Source organism: Eumetopias jubatus, unplaced genomic scaffold (genome assembly GCF_037043125.1).
Source record: "Eumetopias jubatus isolate StellerSeaLion01/CBP00866 unplaced genomic scaffold, mEumJub1_p1.0 scaffold_1, whole genome shotgun sequence".
Classification (NCBI taxonomy): domain Eukaryota; kingdom Metazoa; phylum Chordata; class Mammalia; order Carnivora; family Otariidae; genus Eumetopias; species Eumetopias jubatus.
Window position 1 is genome coordinate 87,785,611 of NW_028274807.1, and position 27,093 is coordinate 87,812,703.

General features: G+C 36.7%; 1 protein-coding gene across 8 annotated transcripts in view; it reads left to right on the forward strand.

Moving 5' to 3' along the window:
• TBL1XR1 (TBL1X/Y related 1) overlaps nt 1-27,093 on the forward strand; it is a 173,661-nt gene that overhangs the window by 98,587 nt on the left and 47,981 nt on the right. For 2 of the 8 annotated variants that reach the window (XM_028100798.2, XM_028100799.2), the window contains one exon: nt 1,887-2,002. The exons of the other annotated variants lie outside the window; for them this stretch is intronic. The gene's annotated coding sequence lies outside the window, so the exon portion shown is untranslated. The remainder of the gene's footprint in view (nt 1-1,886; nt 2,003-27,093) is intronic. 8 annotated transcript variants of the gene reach the window in all.

Sequence of the window (27,093 nt, forward strand, 5' to 3'; positions counted from 1 at the left end):
TAGCCATTTACATTGTTCCAAGGATTCTCTATTATTGATAACTAAATGAGATATTTTGGTCTTCGAGCAAATTATACCATGTGATGACTTCTATAAGTGGTGGAAAGAATTACAAATGTGTTTCTGTTCTACAAATTGAAATTTAGTTAGGAATAATCAGTGGGCTTCATGCAACATACCAACTAGTTATTTAAATTTCAAATTTTCCTTTAGCTGCTGCTGATCTTGGTGTCAACCCTTCCTAGAGGAGAATATTTACCCAAGACAGTAGTTCTGAATTTTTGCAGGAGCTGGTTTATAGCTGTATTATACTGGCTAAAATATAGTATTTTATCATTAATAGTATTCTTGTCAGTAAATAAGCTAAGTGTTTAAGTTTCTCTGAAAAAGTCATGGAGGGGGTGGTAAGGTAGATGGAGAAAATTGCTGAAAACAGCTCATGCTCAAAATAGAGCCCTAAAGTATGCTTTGCATATCCGTCCTGATTTCTGTTGTTTACCATTAAGTGTAAGGTTATTTTAATCAGCTCATTAGGATTGTAAATCAAAATACCTAAATTAAAATGGAAAATAAATTCATTGTAAAGGAAAATTTTGCTTCACAGATTTTATCTCAAAGGTACATGGATATCACAACCATTTTAAGACTAGCCAAGAACAGATTTCATTACCATCAAGACTGCTTTATTTTTGCCTTTGTTTCTACCAACCAGAGAGAATTTTATTAGTGATTCCGAATAACTTATTAGGCAATATATTGCCAAGGTGAAATGCTCAAATGAATAATTAATGGAATTGCTTGTATGCCAACTTATTTTATAATCACTTTAGGTAATTTGCATAAAACAAGGTGTGTTTTTTGTTTTGTTTTGTTTTCACTGAATGTTTCATTGTATCTTTACATCCTTTAAAAGATACAGATTACGTTCTTTAAAAGAGTAGATTTTTGACAGATTTTTGATTGTAGAGAGGGGTTTATTGGTTCTTACATTCCTGGAGTTTTAAGTCAGCCAGGTAAGAACTGTGGCATCAGCATAAGGGATAAATAAATAGTGGAATGTCAGCTGATGTAGCAACTTAAAACGTAGTATTCAGTTTATTAGACCCTGAAGGATTTACTCGGACCAGGCATTATTTAGGTAATTGCAGTTAGGCAACCACCAATTTTTTGAGGCACCAGAACCTTTCTATTGTTACTAGTAGAAGCTTGATTTCTTTCAGTGTGGAGAACTTAACACTTTTTAAATGTTTCTAAGTGTCATTGGGAAAAGAATTATTTCAATTAGCTCTGTCAGGAGGAGAAGCCACGTTCTATTTTGAGAGCTAACCAGAAAAAAAAAATTATTATGCATAGGGAAAATATACTCATTAACAAAAAAGGATATCACAAGCATAATTATTGCATATTAAAATTAAATGTTTAATTTACTCTAATCATTTTTCTTGTCATTTTACTTTTTATTCAGTTACTTAATTGGGGACACTTGTGAGGCACTTTATCACTTAATGTAATGTTAGCCCAAAGGTGTTTCTGCAGTATTTTCTAGATTTACTTGGGCAGTCTGGCTGGCCAAAGGTGAATAGGATTTTTCAGGTCATAATTTGGTCCCTCATTACTAATCTCATAATGCTACTAAGGCTGGTATATTGTAAAAACCTTTTTAGCAGTTAAAAATTATAAAGTAATTGCTCTTTGAAGTTCAAAATTTTATGAACATTGTTTTCATCTCTGTTCCCACCCACTGTTTCCAATGTTAACAGTTAAACTTCACTGTTAACAAAAGTCCTACATTTTATTGCTTCTTCCTGAATTTGTCCATAGATTCCCTCAATGTTAAAACTAGAGGAGCCCTCTCAGATATCTAATTCAGCACCCTCATTTTACAGATGAGGAACTGAGGCCTTGGACTAGAACAGAGGTCCCCTCACTCAGTCCAGGACTCTTTCTATTACATCATGCTGCCTGATGTTTGTTTATGGAACTCAGCAACATCACATACAGGGTGAGCTTTTTTTTTTTTTTTTTTTAAATGAACACACAAAGTGATTTGCTACTCATCGACTGCTGTTCATCATTCCTGTCTAACTCATTCTCTCCTTTTTTACCCATACCTATCTTAAGCCATAATATAGCCCAGTTGCTTGTGACTTTATTTTGGTGCTGCTTGTTCTTGGCATTCAGCCATTATTTTTTAAAAGAGTCAGACTTTTAGGAAGGCTGAAGCCTGCTGTAGCAGCAGTAGGGTAAAGTATAGGACCGGATGGTTTTGTAGAGTTTTAAATTTAGATTTAAAAAAAAAAATGAATTGCAGGTATGTACAAGAGTGTGGATATGACGTCTAAGAGCAGATGTGGTACTGGATAGGAGAGCAGTTTTTTGGTGAAATAATAAAATGCCAAGAAATATTAGCCAGTGGTGTGACATAATTGTGTTAACAGTGGCTTATCCTGTGAACTCATGGATTTAAATAAGCATATTTGTGTTTTAGACTTTTGAGTTATTTTTTGTATTGATGTTCAGATTCTCCCATTTTTGGCTAGTGAGTGCTTGTTCACATTGGTTCTTGTGTCCTTCAGATAAGACCCTACTAATTTTAGGTAGTTTTCTTGTTCTCTCGTGTAAGATATTACATGCTCTAAGATAACATGGTTTTCAGGGGTAACTAAAGGACTTTCAGGTTCTCATAGTATATTATTTATAGGTTTCTATAGGACCAATGGGTCATTTCTACTCCCCTTTCCATTTTATTTTGAATTTTTATGAACACTGTCCATCATTAATTTTGCTTTTGTGAAAGAGTAGGAAAAAACAAAATCTTTCAGCTTAATGAAAATTAAAATGTTTTTCTTGTATATTCATTTTTTTAATCTCTTGTCTTACGTCACCGAAATAACCATGATGTCAACATTTACAATTTTAAGGTAAACTAAAACACTAATGCTCAACTATGAATGCTGGATAAATTTGTTGGATTGGACAGCATACCACCATCACAGTCACCTGATACTTTGTATCACTTACATACTACATATTGTAAAGTTTTTGGAGTTCTTCGACTATTTAGTTAATCAGCCATTTTAAAGGGTCCCTACCCACCTGCCAGATAACTAATTGGGTTTCAGGTGGACTAAATCAGAGGTCCAGAAATGTCACGTGACAATAGTTTTCTTGAAAACCTATGTGTGGGAAGAAGGGTTGTTGATTTTTTTTTTTAATCAGTGTGTAAGTATATATAAATTGTGCGTGGATTATATTTCTCATGCTGGAATGGGAATGCTATATTTTATGACATGAAGTTTTTTTAAATACGTTTGAATAGCTACTATGTGCTTGGTGCTAGATGTAAAGTGTAGACTGTCTTTTAAATATTAAAAACAAGTATACATAAGAGGTGATATGACGACAGCATTAGCACTTAAATTATAATGGTCTTCCATACGTTCCTACCTACCTGTGAGGTGTGTAGGTTAATTTTATTTCTGTATTACAGAACAAGAAACTGGGCCTCAGGAGCTTGATTTAATGTCCAGATGTCAAAAGCAGTAGCATTTGAAAGAAGCCATCAACATTCTGATTTCTAGTCTGATAATCTTTTGCTACTGCCCAGTTTTCAGAAGAGAAAAAAAAAAAACAAAAAACCCAACTGTGATGTTGATATTTGAATAGGCTTCATAAGGAGATGACATTTGAAGAATAGAAGAATTTCAGCACTTATATTTGGAACAAAGAGCTAAATAAAAAGCAGGGGTTTTAGAATGATAGACCTGAAATATATGTACCTGATGGGTAGAGTAGATTCAAAAGATACTGTATGGCTAAAACTGTGGAAAGAGCCAAGATGTCCATCGACAGATGAATGGATAAAGAAGATGTGGTGTGTGTGTGTGTGTGTGTGTGTGTGTGTGTGTGTGTATACACACACAATGGAATATTATGCAGCTATCAAAAGGAATGAGATCTTGCCATTTGCAATGGCGTGGGTGGAACTGGAGGGTGTTATGCTGAGTGAAATAAGTCAATCAGAGAAAGACATGTATCATGTGACCTCACTGATATGAGGAATTCTTAATCTCAGGAAACAAACTGAGGGTTGCTGGAGTGGGGGTGGGGTGGAAGGGATGGGGTGGCTGAGTGATAGACATTGGAGAGGATATGTGCTATGGTGAGCACTGTGAATTGTGCAAGACTGATGAATCACAGACCTGTACCTCTGAAACAATGCAATATATGTTAAGAAAAAAAAGGGGAAGAATGAAGAGGGGGAAATCGGAGGGGGAGACAAACCATGAGAGACGATGGACTCTGAAAAACAAACTGAGGGTTCTAGAGGGGAGGGAGGTTGGGGGATGGGTTAGCCTGGTGATGGGTATTAAAGAGGGTACGCTCTGCGTGGACCACTGGGTGTTATGCACAAAATGAATCATGGACCACTACATCAAAATTTAATGATGTAATGTATGGTGATTAACATAATAAAAAATTTAAAGAATAAAAGATATTGTATGGCTAGATACTTTGAGATCATAGAATGGGAAACTTAAGTGCCTGGCTAATCCCTTTGGAGTGAAATGTGGAAGTTATTAAGTAGCAGTAAATATATATGATATAATCAGTTATGTTTTATGCCTTGGTGTCAGAAAATAATAGGAAGAGACCTAGGAGACTCTGAGGCTAATGTAGTAATACAGGTGGCAGGTACTGTAGAAAGAAAGGCATTGCTGAAAGTGATGCTGGACAGGTAATAGGAGATAGACTCGGAAAGTTGCAGGTAAGAGCTGAGATAGGAAGTTAATCCAGCATGATACTAAAGTTTCAAGTGTGGCGAATGGTAGAATCAAGTTTCATGTGTGGTGAATGGTAGAATCAGTGATAGTTATGGGCAAGAGGAGAAACAAATTTGGGAGTATAGGACATAAGTTGCCTCAGGTAATACTGAATTATGAGATTCCAAAAACGCATAGAAATAGATGTGTGCGTCACTCAGCTGGAATTGGATTCCTTGAGTAGGAAAGATCGGGATGTGTGGAGTGGCACATAATAGGAAAGATGGTGGTTTTCTCATTCTTGAGAGTGTTGGGGATCATTAGTTGGGACAGAAGACAGAATACCAGAAGGCTAAAAAGAAGTCAGCTATACATATGTTAGGGCAGGAAGAAAAATCAGTTCGAGAGAGGAGAGAGGGCAGACAGAGTCAGGAAGCCAAGTGTTAGAAGTTCAAAGACTGTTCTGATTTTCTTCTTAAATGCTGAAAAATGGTCAGGAGTGGAGATTAAGGAGTATGAAAACCCATTGGATTTGGCGGTGATTAATAATAAAGTGTTTTAAGTTCAAAAGGTCAGAAGTAGAACTTTAACAATAACAAAAATAATTTTACAGACATTTTTCTTTTATACATTATACTTAAATGTGTAAATGTGATTATTTACATTTTGTACATAAGATGAAACTCTTTCCTTTTGTCCCCCCAACAGTTTATTATTTTTAATGATTGTGTAATACATGAATATTATGAATATACTCCAATCTTATTTTGGTACTCCTCTTTTAATGAACATTTACTTTATTTCTTTGTTTTTCCTTTTTTTCCACTAAACAGTGTTCCTAAAATAAATATCTTTAGGAACTTACGTTTTATTTCTCTAGGTTGTAGGGTGTGTGTATTTGTTGACTGACCATTTTAACAACAGAAAATATCAAATTCTTACGATTCAGTCTAATCTTACTTGTAATAGAGGTTGACAGATTGTTTTTCAAAAGGCTTTTTCACATCTTCCACTTGAAATATAGGGGGATAACCTTTCTCCACATTTCTGTCTGAAATAGACATTCTAGATCTTTTAAATATTTACCAATTGTAGTGAGTGCAATTTTACTCCTTGTCACTTTGATATGTATTTCCTTGATAAACTAGCAAATTTTTATGTACTCAGATACAACTATCTTTTCTTGTATAGTTTTTGAGTTTCTAGTCTTGGTTAAAAGGATTAGACATGTAGCCTCAGTGTTTTGTTAAGATGTATATGTGAAGTATGTGTGCATAGGTACATGCACACACGCATTTACTTAAGATATCCAAGTATTAAATCTATCTGGAATTTATTTTGTCTGTTGTAAAACACGTGTGCCCATTTTCATTTCCTTTCAGGTGGATAGTCACATGTTGCAACACAAGTACAATACCAATCCATTCTTTTCCTTTGCTCAGATCTTTGTGTCTTTCAATAGAATACTACGTTTAGTCATATAAATTTAGTAAATATTTGATAGTTTTTTTTGCTTTTGTAAATGGAATATTTACTTTCTTGTCTGTATTTAAAGGTGCTTATTATTGGACCAGAGAAAAGCTATTGTTTTTGTTAGACTCTGTATTAAATTCCCTAAAGAAAGGCTAGTAATTTTGCTAATTATATGGTAGTATATCATAGAAGACCCAACAGATTCTATGGTACAGTTTTTTTCTCTTTTGTATGTTTTTTTTTTTACTTCTTCAGAAAGTCAGCACAAAAGAATAGAATAAATAAAAATAAGGATTTTGAAGTGAACAAAAAGTCAAAGAAGTACTAATAACTTCTACCAAAGAAGTGAAGTCACCTGAGATTGAAGGGCTTTTGGTGAGATGGGTTCTTTGAGGGAAGTTAAAGTTTTTTTAAATCCATGATGGAAAATTTGATAAGGAAGTTAAAGACATAATAAAATGATTGCCAAATGGCTCAGCGGGGCAAAATGATGTTAGATACCATTATGGTTTGGGGTTTACAGGGCTTGAGTGGGAATTAGCAAGACTATTTGAGCTGAATGTCAGGATTAGAGCATTTGTTGTTGAAGTGTCAGATCAGTAGATTTGCATCAAAATGGAGGGAAAATCGATATGGTCAGGAGGTATGATGACAGATTGAAGGGTACTGAGAAGTATGAGTAATTTGAGATGACCATGAAAACCTGTTTGATTAGAAACTGATTAGATCAAAGATTTAAGGAGTTTACGGTAAAAGAGAGGTGTGTGTGTATGTGTGTGTGTGTGTGTGTGTGTTACAAGATTCAAAGATAGCGAAGTTTTTGAATTTTGTGCCATGATGCACAAGTCATGGTTTACATGACCTGAGAAAGTTGTTAAAATATACATGCCTGGGCTGTACCTCTGACTTGCTGAAACTTAAGACTCTTCAGGGTTGTCATGAAGTTTATGACATTACTTTGAAAAAGCTGCCACAGGTGAATTTGATACACCTTAATAAGCAAGGACTACTGGTTGGCTAGAAATGAGTGTGGTGGGCCTTTTTCTTTTTTCATATTCAGGGTTTGGCCAAAATGAAATGGAGATAAAGTTATCAACATTGTGCAGGTAATGGAGATTAAATTAGGAATGGATGAGAAGGAACATTGAATGTCATTGAAGATTATCTTTCTCATCTTTTAAAACACTACTGACTAGTCGAAAGAAAGAGCTTTTATTCACTGTTCGCAACAGGTAATACTTGAGTGCCCTTTGTGATTCGGGCTATATTCCAGGCACAAGTATACTAGTGAATAACAAGGATCAAGTATCTGCTGTCAGGTAGCTTCCTTTTTTTTTTTTTTTTTAATGAGCATAAGTTGTCATTCACAGAGTATTTGTTGAGTCACCAGTGTTTGAAAAATCTCACCTATACCACACATTGTATGATCCAGTGTTTATTTTTTCTTTAGAGTAGTGATCTATATCAACAAAAAACAATGTTGAAATGAATGGTCTCATTTGTTGCTGTTATCTCTGACTACTTTTAAGTATTGCCCTCAGTTTCCTTTACCACTAATAACATAGCAAGGACAAGACAAAGGTGAACCCATTTCCACTACATAAATGGAAAAAAGGAACCTTCTTTTAGTTTCTTAGTTTCTAGCAGTCTTGAGTTTCAGCGCAGAATGCTTTTTTTAAAACACAGAACCAGATGAAAGGGAAATAATTTCATACTCCTACCTGCTGGCCATGAATAGATTAAAATTTTTTATAAGATAATCCAGTGACATCTGATCAGGTAACCAGACACAGACTAGACAGGTGGAGGTCTTTGTTTCAACTTCTTGCTGTTCCTCTCCTAATTCAAATCTCTATAAAGTTTTGGAAATGATAGTAGATGCTTTGTATTCATCTGTTTGCATATGCACTATTGCAGTGGGTTCAGTTTTCCATAATGTTCATACCTAGTGCTATAGCCATCCCTTTCAGTCTTTTAAATCAGTTTTTTTTTAAGAAGACTAATTATTTACATGTAATTGCTTTGATATTTTCATTAATCTGGGCAACCTACAATTTTCCCTGGGAAGGGAAAAATTCTCTTGTTCCATTCAGCTCTAAAGCCTGCGATTCCTTATAGGTTATATCAGTTAGCAATTAATTTTATATCAGCAGACCCCCCAAAATACTACTTTCCTCCTGATTTGTATACTTACTGTAATTTACATTTTGAGCTTTTAGGTAAGTAGAGCACCTATAAAATGCTGGGACACCTTGTAGTAGAGTGAAGATAGGTGTGACTTGTGGGAACAGTTTTAGCCTTAAAAATATGTATATTACTCAATTCAAACTCTTTTCTTTTTTTTTTAAATTGTATAGTTGGCACACATTGTTACATTAGTTTCACTTGTACAACAGTGATTCAAATGCTTATTGGTTCTAATTTAATATGTATTCATTTTCACTATAACATTCTTATTATAACAGTAACTCTTACTATAACATTAGCTATTTTAATTGAAGTCAGATGTTCTTGAGATCAGTGGCCCAAGCAGAACTTCATATATTTTTGAAAGAATATTTCTTTTTTCTTTCTTTGTTTTAGAGAACTGTGCAAGAAAACTGTGTGTTTTGGGGGGGGGTGTTAGTTACATAATTGAGATTAAAAAACAAAGGTTAAATATCTGATTACCATGTGGTAATCAAGGGGTTTTGCTGTTCTAATAAGAAAGCTTTACTACTTATTTCTTAATATTTTTGGAGTAATTCAAACTGATTCTGAAGTTGCTGTCTACGGGTGTAGATGCTTTCCTCTTTTCTCTCTAAATGCTTTCCCTTTCCAAGAAACAGGTGAGATTGAGAGCAGAGAAAACACTCACTCTCCTTGCACGGCCTTAGAATTTTGTTTCTTTAAAACTACTTATTTGAGCACATAGTATGTATTTGTGTTATGAAAACAGCCCTACAAGAAATACTGAAAGGGGGTCTTCTAAGCAAAGAGAGAGCCTAAAAGTAACATAGACCCGAAAGGAACACAGACAATATACAGTAACAGTCACCTTACAGGCAATACAATGGCACTAAATTCGTATCTTTCAGTAGTTACCCTGAATGTGAATGGGCTAAATACCCCAATCAAAAGACACAGGGTATCAGATTGGATTAAAAAACAAGACCCATTGATATGCTGTCTGCAAGAGACTCATTTTAGATGCAAAGACACCTCCAGATTGAAAATGAGGGGGTGGAAAACCATTTACCATGCTAATGGACATCAAAAGAAAGCTGGGGTGGCAATCCTTGTATCAGACAAATTAGATTTTAAACCAAAGACTATAATAAGAGATGAGGAAGGGCACTATATCCTACTTAAAGGGTCTATCCAACAAGAAGATCTAACAATTGTAAATATCTATGCCCCTAACGTGGGAGCAGCCAATTATGTAAGCCAATTAATAACAAAAGCAAAGAAACACATAGACAACAATACAATAATAGTAGGAGACTTTAACACCCACCTCCCTGAAATGGACAGATCATCTTAGCAAAAGATCAACAAGGAAATAGAGACTTTAAATGACACACTGGACCAAATGGACTTCACGGACGTATTCAGAACATTCTATCCCAAAGCAACAGCATACACATTCTTCTCTAGTGCACATGGAACATTCTCCAGAATAGTTCACATCCTAGGTCACAAATCAGTCTCAACGGGTACCAGAAAGGAGAATTACAGACCAATATCCTTGATGAACGTGGATGCAAAAATTCTCACCAAAATACTAGCCAGTAGGATCCAACAGTACATTAAAAGGATTATTCACCATGACCGAGTGGGATTTATTCCTGGGCTGCGGGGTTGGTTCAACATCCGCAAATCAATCAATGTGATACAGTACATTAATAAAAGAACAAGAACCATATGATCCTCTCAATAGATGCAGAAAAAGCATTTGACAAAGTACAGCATCTTTTCTTGATCAAACTCCTCAGAGTATAGGAATAGAGGGTACATACCTCAATATCATAAAAGCCATCTATGAAAAACCCACAGCAAATACCATTCTCAATGGGGAAAAACCGAGAGCTTTTCCCCCTAAGGTCAGGAACGCAGCAGGGATGTCCACTATCACCAGTGCTATTCAGCATAGTGTACTAGAAGTCCACAGCAATCAGACAACAAAAAGAAATAAAAGGCATCCGAATCGGCAAAGAAGAAGTCAAACTCTCACTGTTTGCAGATGATATGATACTTTATGTGGAAAACCCAAAAGACTCCACCCTAAAACTGCTAGAACTCATATAGGAATTCAGTAAAGTGGCAGGATATAAAATCAATGCACAGAAATCAATTGCATTTCTATACACCACCAAGACAGAAGAAAGAGAAATTAAGGAGTCGATCCCATTTACAATTGCACCCAAAACCATAAGGTACCTAGGAATAAATCTAACCAAAGAGGCAACGATTCTATACTCAGAGAACTATAAAATACTCATGAAAGAAATTGAGGAAGACACAAAGAAATGGAAAAACATTCCATTCTCATGGATTGGAAGAACAAATATTGTTAAGAAGTCAATGCTACCTAGAGCGATCTACACATTCAATGCAATCCCTATCAAAATACCATCCACTTTTTTCAAAGGAATGGAACAAATAATCCTAAAATGCTTATGGAACCAGAAAAGACCCCGAATAGCCAGAGGAATGTTGAAAAAGAAAAGCAAAGCTGGCGGCATCACAATTCCGGACTTCCAGCTCTATTACAAAGCTGTCATCATCAAGACAGTATGGTACTGGCACAAAAACAGACACATAGATCAATGGAACAGAACAGAGAGCCCAAAAATGGACCCTCAACTCTATGGTCAACTAATCTTTGACAAAGCAGGAAAGAATGTCCAAGGGGAAAAGGGCAGTCTCTTCAACAAATGGTGTTGGGAAAATTGGACAGCCACATGCAGAAGAACAAAACTGGACCATTTCCTTGCATCACACACAAAAATAGACTCAAAATGGATGAAAGACCCAAATGTGAGAAAGGAATCCATCAAAATCCTAGAGGAGAACACAAGTAGCAACCTCTTTGACCTCAGCCACAGCAACTTCTTCCTAGAAACATTGCCAAAGGCAGGGGAAGCAAGGGCAAAAATGAACTATTGGGACTTCATCAAGAAAGAAAGCTTTTGCCCAGCAAAAGAAGCAGTCCACAAAACCAAAAGACAACTGACAGAATGGGAGAAGATATTTGCAAATGACATATCAGATAAAGGGCTAGTATCCAAAATCTATAAAGAACTTATCAAACTCAACACCCAAAGAACAAATAATCCAATCAAGAAATGGGCAGAAGACATGAACAGACATTTTTCCAAAGAAGACATCCAAATGGCCAACAGACACATGAAAAAGTGCTCAACTTCGCTCGACATCAGGGAAATCCAAATCAAAACCTCAGTGAGATACCACCTCACACCAGTCAGAATGGCTAAAATTAACAAGTCAGGAAATGACAGATGTTGGCGAACTATGGAAAGAGCCAAGATATCCATCGACAGATGAATGGTTGAAGAAGTGGTATATATACATACACACACACACACAATGGAATATTATGCAAGCCATTAAAGGGAATGAAATCTTACCATTAGCAACAACATGGATGGAACTAGAGGGTATTATGCTGAGCGAAATAAGTCAGTCAGAGAAAGACATGTATCATATGATCTCACTGATACGAGGAATTCCTAACCTCAGGAAACAAACTGAGGGTTGCTGGAGTGGTGTAGGGTGGGAGGGATGGGGTGGCTGGGTGATAGACACTGGGGAGGTTATGTGCTATGGTGAGTTCTGTGAATTGTGTAGGACTGATGAATCAACATACCTGTACCTCTGAAACAAATAACACATATGTTTAAAAAAAAAAGATAGTAGGAAGGGAAAAATGAAGGGGGGGAATCGGAGGGGGAGGCGAACCATGAGAGAAACAAACTGAGGGTTCTAGAGGGGAGAGGGGTGGGGGGATGGGTTAGCCTGATGATGGGTATTAAAGAGGGCACGTATTGAATGGAGCACTGAGTGTTATACTCAAACAATGAATCGTGGAATCCTACATCAAAAACTAACATGTATGGTGATTAACATAATAAAATTAAAAAAAAAAAACTACTTATTTGAGTAATAGTATACATTTGTGTTATGTTGAAGGAAGAAGGCTATTTAATACCTGTACTTGAGAAACACTAAATTGATCAGCAGTTTGATGTTAAATGGTATATATATTTCTGATGAAAACCCTTGATTATGTCTCAATGAACTCCAGGTCATCTTCTCTGAAGCTACTTTCCAGAACAGAGTCAAGCCCACGATTTTATATTCAAATGAGGATCTTAATCTTTAAACAAAGTAAGGATTAGAAGAGTACTGGGATACATGTGGAGTATGAAATAACAGTCATTATATTGTCTTACACTTACTGCCCTCATGGTTACAGTTGCCCCTACCCTTCCCATTAAGATACAGAAGAGGTTAGACTTCATGTACCGTGGTCCACAAAAGATACAAGCCTTATGAGAAACTGGAAGAGGTAAAGGGAATTAAATTTTTTCTTTTGTTGGGGCGCCTGGGTGGCTCAATCATTAAGCGTCTACCTTTGGCTCAGGTCATGATCCCAGGGTCCTGGGCTCCAGCCTTGCATCAGGCTCCCTGCTCAGCAGGAAGCCTGCCTTTCCCTTTCCCACTCCCTCTGCTTGTGTTCCCTCTTTCGCTGTGTCTCTTTGTCAAATAAATAAATCTTTAAAAAAAATTGTTTTTCTTTTGTCTCCCAAATGACCTTTTCAGATGGTTGGTTTTAGTCAGAATCCAAATAAGGTCTACATGCTGCTTTTGGTTGGCTAAATTTAAGCCCCTTCCACATACTGGTATGAGAAAGCCATTCATTTGTCTTGTCGAATTTTCTATATGCTGAATTTGGCTCTGCATCCTTGTATTACTAACGTATTTTACTGTTGTCCGGTATTTCTGTAAAGTGGTAGTTGGAAACCTGATTAAATTCACTTTGAGTGTTTTGATTATGAAGTCTTTTTTCTTCCATTTGCATGATACCACATGAGGCATAAACCATCTGGTTGTGTCACTTTCAGTGATGGTGATATTGATTAGTTGATTCAGTTGTTGTTAGCCTCATCCACCCATTACACAGTTGCACATCAGATATTTCCCTAGTGGGCTCAGCATCTTTCATAATCATTGCTTAGGTTCATTCTTTTCTTAGGGATAGAAAAGATTATTTCCTAATTATATCATTGTTTTTGCATTGATTGTCTGGAATTCTGTAAATGATTGTTCCTAATCAAGTATTGTGATACTATGAAATAGAACTTGCTCAAGAAAGGCAGAGTATGTGCCTGAATGTTTTAGTTATCAATTTTCAGAATACTGAATTGGTGGTACTCTAGTAACCTCTCAAGGTGACCAGTGATGTGGATTTTATTTTTAATTTTTATAATCTCTTTGAGGTGTTTTAATTCACTTTATTTCTGTCTCCTTTCGACATGACAGGAGTGGTCTTTGGTAGTCTCCTTGCTTTCTTGCATTACAAGATGTTCCAGGCTTCCTGCTTTAGCCCTGAAATTGGCTATTCTTGTAGGGAGTTCTGACTCCTTTTAGTGGACAGTGTTTATTTAGAGACTATAATCCAAGTATAGAGTGCTTTTAATACGAGGTTGCCATTAACTGCTTGTAGGTGGTTTTAGGCCTAGGATGTGTATATTTTCAGTAAGAGAAAAACAAATCACAAGTTCCTAGTTATATTTTAATTCATGTGTATAATTATAGGGTTTTAAAGCTTGATTGTATTGCGTGAATTTTACTGAAAATATACCAGAGTATTATAAACATTAAAATTATTTGTATTCAGTTCCATCTAATACGAGTTTCATAATAACAGTAAAATGGTCAAAACATATTTGCCATCAAGACAAATTGTTCTGTAGCACAATGTGACACATTGAGTTTCTCACTTCTTACCTCCCTAGCATATTGCTCTACATCCTGCAGATGTAGCCATCTTCTATAGCACTACATTGTGAAGAGAAAAAAAACAATTTTTACTGCTTCTCTATTTGTATATATTTTTTCTTTCTGAAAATTTTGAAGACTAAAAGAGTTTAAAGTTTCTTTGTCGGGGCGCCTGGGTGGCTCAGTTGGTTAAGCGATTGCCTTCAGCTTAGGTCATGATCCTGGAGTCCTGGGATCGAGTCCCGCATCGGGCTCCCTGCTCAGCGGGGAGTCTGCTTTTCCCTCTGACCCTCCCCCCTCTCATGCTCTCCCTCTCTCTCATTCTCTCTCAAATAAAATAAATAAATCTTTAAAAAAAAATTTCTTTGTCATTCTTTTTTGTCTCTAGGGATTATGTGCAGTCAAAATATTGCTTTAAAGTATATTAGTTTTCTTTATGACTACAAATAACTTCACTCGTTCTAAAAAGTATTCATTTTCTGTGTATCTTAAAAGTAGATAATGTTGGTTGGCTGTGCCTTTGTTCTGTGTCTTCTCACTTGGTGATCCAGGCTCTTAGAGCAGGCCCAGTATATAGGACATGCTCATTCTTGTGGCAGGAGAAAAGAGCAAGAGACCTGACAATACACTTATAATACCTTTTAGGATTGTGATTGGATGTGGTATGTACCACGTCTGCTCAATTTCCATTGGCCAAGGCATGTCACATGGCCACGGTCCAGTTGTTGGCGTGGGGATGAATAACTCAATTGTAGGAAAAGTGAAGTGATTTGAATTCTCAACAGTAATACGTTCGCCCACATAAAGTCACTTAAATTGATCCCTGTATGTTGATGCCTTTCTAGTCACCATAATTAGTATTGTTTTGAATTCTGTTTTAAAGGGATTATCTATCTGACAGGCATGCTGAGGAGATAACTGAATGTCAGGGAGAAAAGGCTTTTGTTAACCTTTATCTACATCTACCATCTACACTTTTGAAGGGGTAAAATGATGGCATTCATATTTACTAATCCTGGGCTTTCTCAGCTTGATGATTGTTAACAGGTTGAATTATATCATCCACAATTCATATGCTGAAGTCGAAACTCCCAGTACCTCAGAATATAAACTTACTTGGAAATAGGGTCTTTACAGAAATAATTACGTTAAAGTGAGGTCATTAGGGTAGGCTCTAATCCAGTATGACTGGTATCCTTATAAAAATGAAATTTGGACACAGACACAGAGGGAAAACAGTGTGAAGAGTCCTAGGGAGACATGGTGAGGTGGCTAGAGTAATGCATCCATAAACCAAGGAAGCTAGGAGGAAGGCCTGGAACAGATCCTTCCTTAGCACGTTCAGGAGAATTGCCCTGCCAAAGCCTTGATCTTGCACCTCTGACTTCCAGAACTATGAGGCAGTAAATTTTGTTGTAAGCCACCAAGTTTGTGGTACTTTTGTTGATATTCTGAGACTCAGTTTTTAATGCGAGGTGGTGTTTCCCTTCCCACAAATAAACAATCCTCAGTGACCATACTGGTATCTGAGAATTCAGCTCAGTTTTGACAGTCCGCCAGAGATAGTGTCAGATGCCACAGGTTATGGGTCCAGTCTTCCTGACCCCTCAGGATGCCAGTTACAAGCCCAGCTTATTACCTGTGCTTCTGACCAACTAGCTATAAATCAGAGCTTCCCATGGCCTCCTCTTTGGGGTCAGTTAATTTGCTAGAGCAGCTCATAGAACTCCAGACATTTTACATACTAGATGACTAGTTTATTATGAAAGGTTGTAACTCGGGAACAGTCAGATGGAAGAGATGCATCAGGGCAGCATGAAGGGAAAGGGCGTGGCACTTCCATGTGCTCTCCAGGTATGCCACTCTCCCCCCAGTCTCCTCGTGTTTACCATCCTGTAAGCTCTCTGATCCCTGTCCTTTTAGGTTCTTATGGAGGCTTCATTACACAGACATGATCAAATCATTGGTGACTGATTCAAGCTCCAGGCCCTCTCCCTTCCCCAGAACTGGGAGGGTATGGAACTGAAAAGTCCCAACACTCTAAACACAGGGTTGGTTCTCCTGACAGCCAGTCCCCATCCTTAGGTGTGGTCCCAAAGTCACCTCGTCAACACACCGAGAGACACCTTTGCCGCTAGTGAAGTTCCAAGGATTTTGGGAACTCTGAGTCAGGAAACTGGGGCTAAAACCAAATATGTATGAGAAATACACATTTTTGGTCATCTGAATGACCAAATATATGTATTTTTTTCCTTGTAAATTGCAATATTGACAGCTAATACAGTGAAAAGTTTCACAGTGCAGTCAGGCTTGATTGTAAGAGTGTGGGAAGGAATAGAAGCTGCAACTGTAGGTTGCTGTACTGGAAGGGAATTTATTGCCAGACTAAAAAATTTTGGACTTTGTTGAAATGGTGTCTTGAAACAGAAGTTTGGCAGCCAGGGCAAGAAGACACTAGCTTGAGGGTCGTTTATTTTTGTAATCTTTATTGTTTACTAATGGAGTAGTCTCGCTGCTGACGGGGTACAAGAAGATGGATCCTCTGTTCAGAGTTACCTTCACATCTGTTGTCCTTTTAAGCTCGAAAAGGTGTAGCATACTTGAGTTTGTTCTCTCGAAGCTGGAATTGGACATTAAGTCATGGAGCAGTAAGTTTTCTAGTTGATTAGTTCGGAGAGTTTTAAAAAGTTAGGTGTTAAGGATTGATATGTTCCCCCCAAAATAGGTTGAAATCGTAACCCTTGGTACCTGTGACTGTGATCTTCTTTGGAAATAAGGTCTTTGCAGATGTAATTAAGATAAGGTCATAAGGGTAGGCCCCATTCCAGTATGACTGGTGTCCTTATGAGAAGGAAATTTGGACACGGACACACACGCAGTGGAAAACGCCACGTGAAGACACAGACGCAGAGGGAGGACGGCCTTGTGGAGATGGAGGCAGAGACCGGCTTTCTGTTGCCACAGACCAAGGAACGCCTGGAGGTACCAGAAGCTGGAGGAGGCGAGGAAGGATCCACGCCCCTAGAGGCTTTGGTGGGAGCGAGGCCCTGCCGACATCTTGACTTCCGACTTTAGCCTCCAGAAATGAGACAATACTTTTCTGTTTTAAGGCACCCAAGTTTGTGGTGCTTTGTTCTGGCAGCTCTAGGAAACTAGGGACATAAGGATTTTGAGAAGTACTTTGTGATCTGGAGAGCTCTTTCTCTAAGTTACCATATTTTGCAGATTATTAGAATGCTTTCAGTTGGGTAAACAAGAGGTTCCCAAACTTTGCTGTGAATTGTCTTTACCTGAGAATCTTTAAAAAATACTTACCATCTTGCTCCCACCTCCAGAAATTCTGGTGTAATTAGTGTGGGATGTGACATGGGCATCAGGATTTTTAAAAGCTCCCCAGGTGATTTAATGTGCAGTGTTTTGAAGAACCACTGGGCAAACCTCCTAGCTTAGATATTCTCCCACCCCTCCCTACACATACAATTTTGTGTTCATTTAGCTTTTATTAGCCTGTAGATAATATACTCCCCTTCACCTCCACATCCCCTGCTATAAACTCATTTGTGCCTTGGTCTATTATGGTTTTTTAAAAATTGCTGTATTTTATTCTTTGTTCTTGCCAGCCTTGGCTAGACATGTGATTATATTCATCTTTGTATATAAAAGATTATTTATAAAATTGCTATGTCTATTTGTATTAAAACCAAATTTTAAAAATTTCTAAGTCATGCATATCTGCATTTGAAAGTTGAACTATATTCGTATTACCTAAGTTGCAAATAAATGAAAAATTACATCTGTATTCAAATAGACTTGCATTTCATGAAGTATACAAGTATACAACAATTCAAATCATTGTTGGCCATTCTACAAGATTGTATTGGGAATGATAAATTGAAGGACATGGAAACATCCACCTCCTCCTCAAACATAGCTTTTTGGTTTTCAAGTCTTCCACTTTATATCGCTTTTTTCAAACTGATACTTTACAAAGTAAATGACATTCAATAGCTGTGGATGTATTCTGGGTTAGTAATTTCTTCATGGGAAGTTTTAAATTGTGAATATTTTTTGTTTGGCCATATGCTAGCCTAAAAATAATACAGTAGTCCCTTCCTTATTTCTATATTTCTATAGTTTCTCTTTCCATGGTTTCAGTTACCTGTGGTCCTCCGCAGTCCAGCAGCCACATGATCCTTCTGAGTGTTGTCAGTAGGTCTTGAGTAGCTTCACACTATGTCATTGATGCCTATGTCATTCCCTTAACTTCATCTCATCACCTAGCATTTGATCATCGCACATCATGGCTAGAAGGGTGATTACACTGCAGTGAGATATTTGGAGAGAGAGAGAACCACATTTACATAACTCTTAGTATAGCATATTGTTAGTAAGCATTCCTTACTGTGCCTAATTTATAAATAAGACTCTTATAAGTATGTATGCATAGGGGAAAACATAGTATCTCTAGGGTTTTTACCTGCTGTTCCAAGCATCTGCTAGGGGTCTTAGAATGCATCCCACTAGGATTAAGGGGGGGAATACCTAAACAGTCCATTTTAGATCATCTGAACGGCCACTTTGGAACAAAGTAAAACTATTTGTGTTTATCTTAATCTTGTAGTTTACATTAAACATCAGACACCTTGGAATTGATAAAAAATTTTTTCTTCTCAAAGGCACTTGATACATTACTCAAATTTGAGAAACCGAGTTAAGGAGATGTATTTATGCCTTTGCTGTATCTAAGTTCCTTGGAAAGCAGAACACTAAGTCATTATTATTCATTAACATTTTGTTATGTCAGATTGTTAAGCTTGTCATCTACCTGGCTTGAAGTGATTAAATGTGTTTGTTCGTGAGGGTTGAGGAATTCATGTAGAAACCCTAGAGTACAAGCACTGTTTGAGGAGGGGAGTGGGCTTGGTTTAGAGTGTAGGGGTCAGAGGTGGGGTTCAGGGGAAGGTGGAAGAAGTCAAGGCAGAGAGTTTCATTGGTAGAATAGTGGTAAGTATGGGTGTGCTGAGTAGGGGGACTAGTCCAGGGGAAAGGGATGATAGGAGATTTTAGGGAGAGTTGTTTTTATGCAGCACTTCTGCCTAGGCCTAGGTTTCTCTACCTGGCAAAAGGGTGACAATGGCATGTGTTACAAGGACTTCAAAAAGAACGGAAGCGCTATTATCTTATGCTTTGAATTTCTTTTAATGTATTCACAGCAATTACTGATACAGTTAGGAGTAACAGTATGTGGACTACTTATTTGCCATGATTAAACACAGATGTGTCTCTACTCCCTAGATTTTCTCTATTCCCTACATTTCCTGTTTTTTCTTTTGTGTCCTCAGAATGAAGAACAGGTGTGGAAATTGTACCAGGTATAACCTGGAAATCTGACCATAAAGAATTTCAGATTGGTTGCTCAACTAGCCACCTCTCTTTATTTCTTGTGTTGCTAATAGATTGAGTATATGATTGGAACGATTCTGTATTGCCAAAGTTCTACATGATTTGTTTCCATATATATGGTATAGAGGAGGCTGCCGTTACCTAGTCTTGAATGTATTCCTTTTGGGAAATAAAGGCTACAGAACAGAGACCAGCTTCATTACAGAGGTATAGTCTCAGAAAATGTGTCATTTTTATTCCTCCGTGTTTTATTTAGTAGATTCCATATGTTTTATCGAAAGTAGAACTTTTGCATGAGGGTGTTTATGGTTTCTTGCATACCTTTTTTGTTTATTAAATGTAAATTTGCTGGATACCTATGTGTATTCCAACATGAACATAACAAATCAGACAAGGTTTATATCATGTTACAATCTGAACAGTATTCATGGCATAAGAGGTCTTTTTCCCAAAAAGATTGCCAAAAAAGATTAGCACTAATATTGCCAAGAAGGAATCAATTTTTATACCAGCAGATATATATTCTTTGTTTATGTTCTTGTTATGTTAATGACTCAAAGAACTTATGTGTGTTATAGCTGTCAATATTTGTTGCACCAGAAATTAAAACTATGAAATTTTGTTACCAGCGCATTTTAACATAACAAACCCATCTATAACATGTTAACACAAACAACATATTTTATGGGAAATAAGTATTTTCCAAGAATTTCAAAAAAATTTCATGAGAAGAATGACACTGATTTACATTTTTGCAAATTTCTATTAATCCCTGGCTTACTAGAATATAACTGGGTTCTCACATTTGCTTCTGCATTCACGTGTTAGGATATGTTGTTACAGTCAAAATCTAGGAAAAATAAAATCTGGCCTTACAAAGATGTATAATTGGTACTTTTCAAAATGAAAATAAAATTTTATTTTTCAAATGAATTTGAATATTTTCTTTGATACTACCAAATCTCAAGTAGATAGTTTAATGATTAGTTACTATGCAAGATCTGAAATTGTATCTACGAACTTTTTGTACTATTACATTAAAATCCATTGGTCTCTCTTGAACTTAGAATAGTTCATTTCCTCATGCATAATTTTGGTGTTTGGAAAAGTATTTGTTCACTGAGTTGTGTAGACTTTCCATATGTTCATTATGCAGTATAAACAGTTACTAACATCACCACGGATCTCATCAGACAAGTTTTTGAGTATTGGGGAGCTCTTAAACTCATGGTGGCTGATAAATTTTCCAAATCCTAATTTTCTCCTAAAAGCTTAGGTTTTAGTCTTGCCAACAAATATTGCTAGTTGTTTTCTTTAAAGTGACAGTTTCACTTTGTTTATTTTCAAGAAAATGTCTGCCAAATTCTGTCTCAAAAGCCATACTTTGTCAGTTGTTCTTTGAAGTAAAAATGGTGTTCCATGAAAAAAGTAGCTAGTTCAACTTGCAATTCAAATAATTGCACAGTGCTTTTCTTTGAGACAACCATCATTTTTAGTACGCAGCAGAAGTGCTTTATATGTACTTAATGTTTTGTTATATAGGATATTAAACAGATGTGTATTTGAAAGTTAAGATTTTAATAAAACTTAAGCATTTTTCCTGCTTTCAAGGAAATTCTTCAGTGAAGGATTTTTGTGGGTTTTTTTGTTTTTTTTTGAGAGCATGATAGTGAAGAATAAAATGCCTGCTGAGATAGTAAGATGTAACCACCTTGATTTGCATTAGGGTATGAGCAGTTTTACTCACTACCATTTTGTAACATCACTGTAAGTCAGGTCTGTGAAAAAGGCAAGTAGTCTTAGTACTATAAAAATCATTTTTCCTGTTGATCCCTTAAAGTCTTGGGAACCCCAGGGTGTCTACATACCTCACTTTGAAACTTAATTTACATAATAAAAAAACAATCAAACTTTGTTATGGGCAGGATAAAGGTAGCAAATCTGATTTTTAGTTTTGAGCACCTTGAACAGCATTAGCATTGAAGTACATTTACAATGAAATGGAAAGAAGTATTTTTTAATAAGATGGTACTAAAAGTCTGTCTTTGCAGTTAGTCTGTAGCCTGACTGGGTCAAGTACTTACAAAGGATGGACGCTGCAGGGCCTCAGTGTGGTTATGGAGTGATGCACTTCATTTGTTCCTATGTGGGCTTTTTTGTTTGTTGGTTTTTGGGGAAAAAAAAAATCTTACAGGACAGTACTGCCAGCTGTTTTCTTTCACCCTGTGAAATTGACCTCAGACACTTTCATGGTGGATTTCCCCCAGTTTTCAATAAAACTGCAAAGCCTATCTCCATTCATATCTGTCATCAATTTTTACTCCATTTTCTTTTGCCTTTTGTCTTCCCAGATTTACTGGCAGCTGGCTTGTGGGGTGTGTGTTGGTACAGGTGTGTACCAATCTGTTATCTGAGTATTAAACTTGGTTTAAGTTGTCTTCACTTGATTTGAACAAGCATTTATTGCCTATTGGGATGAATGTTGATCTCATCTTGTACTCCCCCCCCGTACTTGGACATTTGATGTATATTAATCATATATTTTTACTAAGAGAACAATCTTCTGCATATTTTTTACTTTTGCTCTTCCAGATAATTTGGCAAATTACGGCCCATCCATGGACACTTGTTTTGATTCACTTAGGACTCAGTAGTTGTAGTTCTGTCTACTTAGTCCACTCCCCATCTTTTAAGAACCAGAGAATAGCTAGTCCTTGTCTGATAAACTATTTCATAAATACTATTATAAGTAGTATTTATTTATAATTCTGAATTCATTATACCTAGTATCTTCTTCTCTTTATTTGCCTGTAATATCTCAGTTTCAAGCCAAGTTTCCATTCATTCATGTGATTTCCTTTTATTTGTTTTTTTTTTTTTAATGTTTATTTGACAGAGAGATACAGCAAGAGAGGGAACACAAGCAGGGGGAGTGGGAGAGGGAGAAGCAGGCTCCCTGCTCAGCCGGATGCGGGGCTTGATCCCAGAACCCTGGGATCATGACCTGAGCCAAAGGCAGGCGCTTAATGACTGAGCCACCCAGGCGCCCCTGATTGTTCTTTTAAAGTTTAGCTATGTTCCAGTCTTTCGTGTTCTCATTGCATGTCTGTTCCAAAGCTAGAATAGTTTGTTTTAATTGAGAAAATTTTGTTACCTTTTTTTTTTTTTTTAAAGATTTCGTTTATTTATTTGACAGACAGGGAACACAAGCAGGGGGAGTGGGAGAGGGAGAAGCAGGCTCCCTGCTCAGCGGGATGCGGGGCTCGATCCCAGGACCCTGGGATCATGACCTGAGCCGAAGGCAGACGCTTAACGACTGAGCCACCCAGGTGCCCCTTGTTACCTTTCTTATACTGGTTCCCATTCAGACAAACTCAGAGCTTTAATTGCTAGTGGGAGGGGACTAGCTTCTTGATTTTCATTTCCATACCTGACTTTTCTTTCCCAGACTGACAGTGGTTTGCCTTAAGTCCTATGACTGATTACTGCTCAATAATTGAAAAAGATGTACCAAAAATAAGGCCTGTCAGGGCGCTTGGCTAGATCAGTTGGCAGAGTGTGTGACTCTTGATCTTAGGGTTGTGAGTTCAAGCCCCACGTTGGGTGTAGAGATTACTTAAAAATAAAATTAAAAAAAAATATATGGCCTATCTTCTGTTCCCTTAGTGTTTTAATTTCTTGTCCTCTTCATCTATCTGTCAATATACCTTGGCTATAATTTATTTAATCATTCAACGCATATTTATTGAGTCCATCTTGGGGTCGTATAGTTTTATCTTTTAAAGGGATGTTAGAAGACATCTGTGTAAACCACCTCTCTTTTATGTGTGTGGCAAGTTGAAGTCCACATCGATGGACTACGAGGCAGTTCATCAGAGGCCTTTTGGGTATAAAAAGAAATGGGCCTGTAGTTTTAATGTCTGTTTAACTTAAATCAGGGTTGACTCATCACGTAATGGATGCTTTTTTACTGTTCTCTGTCCTCTTGAGAGCTTTGCCTAGACTTAATATTGCTTAATTGGGATTCAAAATTAGTGTTCCCTGTCGTCAAATCAATGGCAAATGTTCTGTTAAAAAGAATGTTCTGTAAAAACCATTCTGTGTTTTGTAAAAAACCCAAGATGTTGTAGGTTGTACAAAAATAGGTGATGGGTTGGATTTGACATAGAGCCATAGTTTTTAGACCCCTGGTGTAGATCACAGTTGAAATAAATGATTGACATTAGAAATCTCAATTACTAATGAATACTTGGTTTGATATACCATTTGCCTAAGTCTTTATATATGTCAGTGTTATAAAAGATACTTGGTCCTAATAAGCATCATGCATAATACTTAAATGTTTCTTAGTGAATTTGTTTTCCCTTTCCCAAATTCCTGGAGATATCCATCTGAGATCTGACAGTCTTTAAAAATTTGTTAAAAATGCTTTATTAATAACTGCGTGATCTGGTAACTCTGCTGGCTTGTAAGATTCATGCATAATACCCTGTGTACTTGTACTGATTCTAGTCATTGAAGTTTAGAAGTGAAAGAGACCATCTAATGTTTCCTCATTTTATAGATGAGGAAACAGAGGCCCAGAAGATTCAAATCTTTTATCTAAAATTACATAGGCTATCTGAGATCTTACTTTCTTGTCATGTTATCTTTAATTTGTATCTGAGAGCTCTGGATTCCAGTGAAACCAAGAAAGAAAAAGGTAATTTAGGAGTTTATACCTTCTAAGTTATTATCACCATACTTTAATTTCTTAAGACTCATCAGCTTTGGAACTTAAGTGACCATTAATCTGATAAGAAAACAAGCAACAAGAACCAAAAGAAAAAATGTTTATAGCAAAAAAATTGCCTATAACTCTTTTTTTTTTTTAAAGATTTTATTTATTTATTTATTTGAGAGAAAGAATGAGAGAGAGAGAGAGAGAGCACATGAGAGGGGAGAGGGTCAGAGGGAGAAGCGGACTCCCTGCCGAGCAGGGAGCCCGATGCGGGACTCGATCCCGGGACTCGATCCCGGGACTCGATCCCGGGACTCCAGGATCATGACCTGAGCCGAAGGCAGTCGCTTAACCAACTGAGCCACCCAGGCGCCCGCCTATAACTCTTAAAAGAAGAAATTAGCCTTTACAGTCTTAGAAAAATTACTGGAAGGTGCTCATGTGCCAAAATTAGAAGGTAAAATGCCATCACCTGCTAATTTCCCTTCACAAACTATCTTGTTCACCTTTTTAAACAATTTAAGCTACATTTGTTTCTCTTGAGGATGCTATAGACTTTTTACTAGCACTTTATATATTCAGATTATTAAAAATGCCCCCCCAAGAGAAAAGAATTTATGTAAATCAAATGAAATACAAAGCTTATTTTAAAAGGTTGTTTTCTCCTTTTTGGTGGGAATGCAAATTGGTGCAACCGCTGTTTAAAATAGTGTGAAGGTTCCTCAAAAAAAATAAAAAAATAGAAATACCCTATGATCTGGTAATTCCAGTATGGGTATTTTGCTCAAGGAAAACAAAAACACTAATTTGAAAATATATATGCACCCCTATGTTATAGCAGCATTATTTACAATAGCCAAGATATGGAAGCAGCCCAAGTGTCCACTGACAGATGAATCGATAAAGAAGAAGAGATAGTAGACTATTACGTGGCCATAAAAAAATGAGACCTTGTTATTTGCAACCACATGGGTGGACCTAGAGGATATGCTAAGTGAAATAGGTCAGAGAAAGACAACATCTGATTCCATTCATATGTAGAATTTAAGAACGAAACAAATAAGCAAACAAAAAAGATTTTTTTTAAAGATTTATTTATTTTAGGGTGCAAGTGAACAAGGGGGAGGGGCAGAGGGAGAGAATCTCAAGCGGACTCCCCATTGAGTGGGAGATCGACATGGGCTCGATCTCATGGCCCTGAAACCATGACCTGAGCCAGAATCAAGAGTAGGATGCTTAACTGACTGCCCCAAACAACAGATTCTTAAATACAGAGAACAAACTGATGGTTATCAGGCAGGCGGTGGGTGGGGGATGGGTGAAGTAGGTGAGCAGGATTAAGAGTACCATCGTGGTGATGAGCACTGAGTAATGTTCAGAATTGTTGAGTCATACTGTGTATGTGAAACCAGTATAACACTGTATGTTAATTATACTTAAATTTATAAAAGGATATTTTCTCCTTTTTAATAATGTGAGTAAAAATTACCTCATGAGATTGGGTCTTTAAAAATGTAGTTTAATAAAGTGATCCACTTGTAAAAAAAGTAAAAATATAGTTTAAACTTAACATTTATCCTAATGTGAATAGTGGTAGAATTTTTGTTTGTGTTATGGAAACATTCTTCTTTGCCTTTCTTTGGACTTAATATCACAGGAAGCTTTAAAAAGATACTGTTAAAAGTGTTTGACAAACCGTACTTGTAGTTCAGGGTTAATACATAAACACGTGTATAGGCTGTTTGCCGTTGATGCTTTAAGAAATCAGCCAGATAATTTGATTTTGTTGTACTGGGTTTTGTTTTTGTTTTAGTTTGGTTAGTATTATATTAAAATAGGCTGAAGTATTTCATTTAGAACTGGGTGTTTTTTTTTTCTTGATTATCTGTTTCTAAATCCTAATGTTGCACTTTATAGTTTACAAAAGTAATTTGGTAAACATTTCACTTAGTCTAATAAAATTTTGTGAAACATAAGATTTAGCAAGGCAAAAGTTGAGAATGTATTTTATACATATTTTAAGCTATGTTACCAATGACTTTCAAAGCTAGATCTTAAGATACCTTCCTTCATTGTATCATATTTTATACATACAGCAGTGTTATTGCCTAACATATGTAGGATTATAATTATTTTTAATGAGGCAGGAAATTAAGGGTAATGCATTTTTCAGTGCTGTTCCTGAGAGTGTTTCATGGTGGGAAGGAGGGGGCAGTTCAAGGAGAAGGGGCATTGTGGTGCAGATGATTATAAAATGTTATTAATGTATCCTGTTAATCTCATTGTCTTTGAACAGGATGGGTTTCTGAAAATAGAGGCAAATTTTCAGAAAGGCAGATCCCAGCAATTGTAAATTTAACATCAATGATTTTTAAAGGCTTCAGATGAATGATCAGAGTTTTTAAGAATTGGTGGTGATGGATATATATCTGTTTGCTAGGTCTGCCATAACAAAATCCACAGACTAGGTGGCTTAAACAACAGATACTTATTTTCTCATAGTTCTGGATGTTGGAATTTGAAGATCAAGGTGTCAGCAGGATAAATTACTTTATAAGGCCTCTCTCCTTGGCTTGCAGATAGCTACTTTCTTTCTCACTATGACCTCGCGTGATCTTTCCTCTGTGTATACAGACACATCCCTGGTGTCTCTCCCTCCTCATATAAGGACACCTGTCATATTGGGTTAGGGTCTACCCCAATGGCTTCAATTTACCTCTTTAAAGACCC